This window comes from Diorhabda carinulata, chromosome Y (assembly GCF_026250575.1).
Source record: "Diorhabda carinulata isolate Delta chromosome Y, icDioCari1.1, whole genome shotgun sequence".
In the NCBI taxonomy this organism is placed as follows: domain Eukaryota; kingdom Metazoa; phylum Arthropoda; class Insecta; order Coleoptera; family Chrysomelidae; genus Diorhabda; species Diorhabda carinulata.
In genome coordinates this window covers 6393866-6400491 of record NC_079473.1, presented here as the reverse complement: position 1 = coordinate 6400491, position 6626 = coordinate 6393866, and the positions used below count along the sequence as shown (strand labels likewise).

Sequence of the window (6626 nt, the reverse complement as noted above, 5' to 3'; positions counted from 1 at the left end):
TTTCGTGATGTACAAGGCGAAAAATCGTTTTTTTCTTTTTTTTATTTCCGATACGTAAAGATATCATCAATTGATGATTTCGATTAGTTAACGAGATAAACATTTGAAAGTGTTTGAATTTCAAAAGTCAACAATTGTCAGAAATATTTTTTTAGGTGAATGAAAGTAAGACGGTTAATAAGTGTTATTTGTATATTAAAATTATAGCAGTTTTAAAATGCCGTCATCTTTGAGTAAAGAAGTCAATTTGTATTACAAAAATTTGGTAGTGACAAAGTTCAATAACTGGTTGAAGTTGGTTAAGGAGAAGAAAAAACAAACTTATCAAGACCAAAACTCAACGGTATCGTTCCAAGCTCCAAGGGAGGAAAAAGATGCTAACGGTAAGAAGATTATCGTGACTCCTGCAGATAAGTTCGATTCACCACCACCAATGAACTATAGCGACGCCAATTCCAAGGAAGTTCTAAACAGAAAAGATGTGAAAGAGGAGGAACATATGAACTTTTCGAACGAGAGCTTCTACGAGAAAATGAGATCACTTCAAGAATTTAGAAACGTCGGTCTCTACGTGTATTGCGACTCTTGCGACAAGTATAGATACCTACCCGACGTGAAAGATCCCCTGGATCTATCTGACAAATGGTATTGTTGGATGAATCCAGATGGGAGGTATAATAGATGCGAAATCAAAGAAGAATCGATAGACGATAAAGAAAAGGAGCTGATGATATTTAATAAATATAACGCGAGTAGCATCGTCTGGGCGAAAATCGAAGGTTATCCATGGTGGCCGGCTATGGTGGAAGATGATCCTGATATCGAAAATTATTTTTGCTTGAAAGATTCCTTAGAACCGGTAAGTCTAATATTTCTCTTGGTCACTTTCATTAGGTTAGTGTAGTACCATTTTTTTAGTTCATGAAACGTACAGGATGATTTTATTTAATATCGAAATTATTAAGTTACCTTATATACAGGGTGATTTTTTTACTTATTCCAATATTTCATTTGGAGTGAAAATCGAAATAAATTTCAAGTTACCTTAAATAGAGTGCGATTTTTTTTATCAATTGAGAGTAGAGAGTGGGAAATTTGTAAACTCATATACAGGTTTTATTATTTTTTATATTAAGTTTTTAAATTCTGATGGTCATATACAGGGTGGTTAATCGATTATTTTTTCGTAATATATTTCGATAAAATTCTTGAAATGACACAAGGTTTTCAATCTATGGAATTAGTCACACTGTGTATTGACGGTTAACGATTATTTTCAGACGCACTACCACGTGACATTTTTCGATTCCGACGCGGTGACTAGATCTTGGGTAAAGGCCGAAAATTTGAAACCGTTCTTGAAAAATATCGACGATAACCTTGTGCTGAACGATAAATTCAATAAACTCAAATTCAGGATGGACGTAGCCGTCAAACAGGCTAAAGAAGCCGTCGAAATGAAGCTGCTCGACAGACTGAAAATGTACAGCTTCATATATAGATATGCGAAATCTTCCAGAAAGACGAAGCGACAGAGATACGCGAGTGAGGATGGAGGCGGTAAACAGAAGAAACGTGCGAAGTTGGGTGATGAGACGGAATCTTCGGCGGGAGACTACGAAGAAGAAGAAGAAGAGGAGCAAGAAGTAGAGGAGGATGAAGTAGAGGAGGATGAAGAAGAGAAGGTGGACGAAATATGAGGAGAATACCAGAAATATACTTTTGAGTGATGGTGTCGTGATTTCAAGGAAAAATGCTCGTTCTAATTTTTGATAAAAATTTGTTAATTTTCTCAATAAAGTTTGTTGAAAAATCATTTTTTTTTTTAATTAATTTTATGCAAATCATTTTTTATGCCTAATTTCAACAGTTTCATGCCTTTTCCTTAAATTTCTGAAAAAAATTCAATTATATTTTTATTAAAACGTCATAAATATGAGTAACTCCATGATTAACGCGTTATCCGCCGAACCAATCATTTTTATGCTCCTTTCCGTCAATTTGATGCCCAATTCCATTTGGCACAAAAACCTAACCTAACCACCATAGGGGAGCCCAAGACGATAGTGACAAAAATTTCAAGCTGCTTATACAATAAAGGAGTAAACAGTATAAAAAAGAACAACATTGAAATTGTATTAAAACATACATATAGAACAAACGAAGTAAAGCTAAATCCTAAAATATACGCAGAACTTCTTTGAAATAAACAAATTTAGTTCTGTCTAGAAGTTGAGTAAATACATCAAGATTATTATCTTTGGAATTTACATAATCTATATATAACTTAGTAAATACAGGGTGTTTCTATATTCGACCGACAATGCTTTACAACAGAGAGATCTCAATGAATGATTCATTTTGATATAGAAATACGAACCATTACGGGGCTTAGTTGTTGAGACTGAAGCAAATTTCTTTTAAATTGCCTGAATATTTCTAGTTGAAAAACTAATAACCTTTTATGGAACTAAAACGATCTTTTTTTTCTTTTTTATAATTTCAAAACTTTCCCATTTTCTGAACAATTTTCGTGTTCATTGGCAAACAGAAACATCATCTAAATAGTTTTAGTTTGAAAATAACAAGGTACAAGACATCAATCACTAAACAATATAAATTAAATTCACTTTATTTACAATCCAAATTACAAATATAATGATATGAATATTCACTATCTCGGGAAATTTAAATTCCGGGATCTGATCAAAGTTTATTTCGAACTCTATTTTCCATAGATCATCCAATTGTTTTATTCTAATTTCACAAAATCTGGTTGTAATTGTGAAGAATCAGCGTTCATGTCCAATTTGATGGAGAAGCAATTGAACTAATTGAACTATTCATATCATTTTATAATTTCAGTAACTGTGTCCTCAAAAGTATATTATTCCTCTTCTAAGCCTATCCAAAACTTTATATCTCCATTTTTTGATTCTGCTTGATTGCGATTGGTTTTTTCTATCAGATCACCAGATGCAACATTTTCCTACAGACAAATTTAGAAATTACTATATTTAAAATTGGTATTTTCATCCTCAAATCTACTTGATGAAGGACTGGCTTTTCCACTACATTCGCTTCAGTATTGTTATTTGATTCTGAATTTGGACTTAAATCAACAAATTTTCTCACTTTTTCTATACACTTCCTGGCTCTTGCATCTTCATTAATATCAAGTTATTTATTGAGTTATGCATTTCTATGATGTATAAATCTTAAAAAATTTTCAAAAGCGTTTGTAAATGAAAACCTGACAAATTTTCTTCAAATTCAATGGCATCAACAATTCTATAACTATATTTCAAAATCCATGTTGGTCGCTTTGGATGTTTTCACCAGACCGACCTGAAAACTTTTAAAATTTCTATACAAAATCTGTTACACTGGAATTTTCTAGAAAACCAAAATAACTTCACATTTTTCAATAATTATTTTTGTCCTCACATCAAAATTAGGAGTTGGTTACATATTCATTGGAAAGTTTAATCAAGACAGATAAAGTGTGTTAAGTAAATGGATTACAAAAAAATCTGAGTGAAGATCAATTATAGAAACGAACACTATTATACCAACTCGAAAACAATCTTTCTATATAGAGAAAATTCTAATTTCAAATTAACTTCTGTTAATAATGTGACTTTTCATTATAAGAAACTTTTTAATCAAGAAAAATGGCAAGTAACAAAAGCTGTTCTATACGAATCCCATTATATTATTATCGAAAAAATTTGAGAGCATTCAATTGCTATTTTTCAAAGACCATAAACTAGAAAATAATTATAATAATAATAATTTCAAATTGTTCACAGTATCCAGTACAAGATGAGTAATTATTGAACTTACCACTGAATTTGAAAGTTGTTCTATTTCAGTCAAAGTAATGATAGTCTTTCCTTTAAGAAATACTCTTTTGATAATTTGCAGTTATTACAAATACCAAAAACAGTTGATATCTTATAAATCACCTCTTCCTGTAGTTTTTTGTATCTTTCGACCAAACGGATCAAATTACATATTTTGTTCAATACCATTAGTGAGTTACTAATTCAATCAAATAACCATCTTATATCAAATTATACGCAGTAATATTTTGTTTGTTTGTTTTGTACAAATCACATAGAAACTAGAGGTGAACATCGAAACCGGCGTCAGACATATAATAGTGAGTGTGGTGGTAGCAGAAGTAGTAAAAGCAGCACACAAATTGCTACTTCAGTGTGTTTTATGTTTCGAAGTATTTGCTGATTCGAAGTTTTGTTGGCACATTTCTATAGTAAATTTGTGTTCAAATAAAACTAGTATTTGATATTATTTCATTCACACATTCTATTCTAGATAAAACAAAAGCATAAACGAATACAGTTACATAGCAATGTTGCCTAGCTTATATTTTTTTATAAACATTCTCGCAAAAATTATTTTCTTCTTCTTTTTTTAGATCAATTGTGGGGATTATTGTCAATTAACCAAATTTAGTGAGAACTAGAGCCAGATTCTTATTGATTTTTAATAATATTACGATGTATGAATAAATATTTTTGGAACGTAACATGCATCCAGCTAATAAATAAATTGTAAAATTTGACAACATTGAGGTTTACTGTAAGTTGGCTTCAATTATATTCAAACATGTCAGCTGGGTTCATCTTTTTTATTCGTCCAAGGTCAAAGTAAACCAAAGTTTCAAACAAAAAAACTTCGTAATTCATTATAATGATAGGAACGGAATTGGTATCTAGTCGGAAAACTTATTTATGTTTAAGTTTTATACGTGAAGATTAGGTGAATACAGTTTAAGTAATGATGTAAATTTTGATTGAAAATGTATATTTTTAAAATTTTGATTCTTATAGTAGGTATGTACAATTATTTCTCACATTTTCTACACCTTTAACTAGGTAATTTGATATTGCATGTCTAACTTATTTTTTTTATTTACAAATAATTTTTTAAGAGGATGAAATATTTTTATAGATATTAATAGGTATGAGATCAAACTGGGCTCTACGCAGTTAGCGTAGATACTAAGCGTACAATCTGACACTGAAAATAAATAATAAAAAATTAGAATTCTTCTTTTGTTTTAGGTAAGTCAGCTTCTAGGCCGATTGTGAAACCAAATTCACAAATATCTCCACCAACATAATCATCATCTTATTGATGTCAGAGTTTTGAACTTAATATACCTTTACGTACTTGTGTATTTGAAAACGCTCACATACACACCACAATGTTTTAAGTTGAATATGATTTAAACAAGCTAAATGCTTTTAAGATGTTGGCAAGTATTTGAATATCTTTTTTAATAACAAGTATAAGCGTTACACCAATATTGGAAGTAGTTTACTAATAATTTATTTTTAGGTAAAGGAGCGTGATTTCTTATTTACCAAAATGGCCTCTAATAAAAAAGAATTGTACATACTCTAACATATTCACCAATTCCTCAATGGTAGCTTGATCTGAACTGGGCCTGGAAGTTTGTATTGTAATGTCTTTTAAAGTCCAGTTACAAAAAAAGAATTAGTTTATTGAAGTAGCAACTAGAGAACCGCATCCACCCGTTTTGAAGATTTTTGCAGTGATTTTATCATTTAGGTAAAATTTTTGGAAATTTGATAAAACAATCCCCGACAACACTTTTTTTTTTAAATATTTACCTATATATAATGATTGATTTAATAGAAGCGTTTGGATGGATTCACATGAGGACCTTTAGTAGCTTTGCAGTACCTACCTTATGGAATTGCAAGATAAAGATCATTCAAGTGAACTGTGGTATTTCTGCACAATAAATATGTGATAGAAAAGATCCTCGTATTGTTCTGACCCATCTTACTTGTTTTATTCATATTTCTGAGGTAAGAAAATAATATATTGAGTAATTTTTGTTTGGTTAAATTCTTTAAAGAAACTCTACCCCAATTGTGAAGAATAAGTAACTTGTAGTTTACAACGAATTGATGAAAAATGTTGCCAATGAATTGATATTTCTCTAAATATTAACATTTTTCCAATAAATTTACTCTTTATCAAAATAATTGGTAGTTGCTCAACAATATTTGATATAAAATCATATAGTTTCTTAAGTATTTTAGGTGACTTTCCTTGAAAATCTCATACTAGTCTGAAAAAAATAACTTTAGCAATATCATGTTTCCATAATTATTTCCAATTATTGTCTTACCAGTTTTTAAATAAGAACTTTCAAGTCACTAACCATTTCATCACTTTAATCACTTTGTACAAATTCAACACTATATCTGCCAATGAAACTGAATGATTAATGAAGAATTTTCTTGAAAAGTCCTGCATGCATATGACATGGTGAGTGTAAATTTAGCTTAGCAAATACATTTTAATGCAACTTAATGGTTTATTGTACTCCATGTCAAAGGTATTTTAAAGTTGTTGAATATTCAAGAAACATGTTTGTTTGAATTGGGTGAGGTAATGCCGTTTCTACTGACACATACCCACACACTTATGTTTTATTTTTTTAGCTCCTCAACAACCAGTTGAAAGTATATTGTTATCAAATCATTCTAATAGAAGCAAAAACGTTGAAAGAACGAAAAGGGTACAGTATTATTTTCAAAAAAAGTCCTAAACAACAAAATGTA

General features: G+C 30.3%; 1 long non-coding RNA gene across 1 annotated transcript; it reads left to right on the top strand.

Moving 5' to 3' along the window:
- The first annotated feature begins 4720 nt into the window (after positions 1 to 4720).
- Positions 4721 to 5818, top strand: LOC130903011 (uncharacterized). The gene is made up of 3 exons (XR_009060507.1): positions 4721 to 4859; positions 5368 to 5601; positions 5689 to 5818. It is a non-coding gene; the product is annotated as an uncharacterized LOC130903011 (long non-coding RNA).
- Positions 5819 to 6626: the final 808 nt, after the last annotated feature.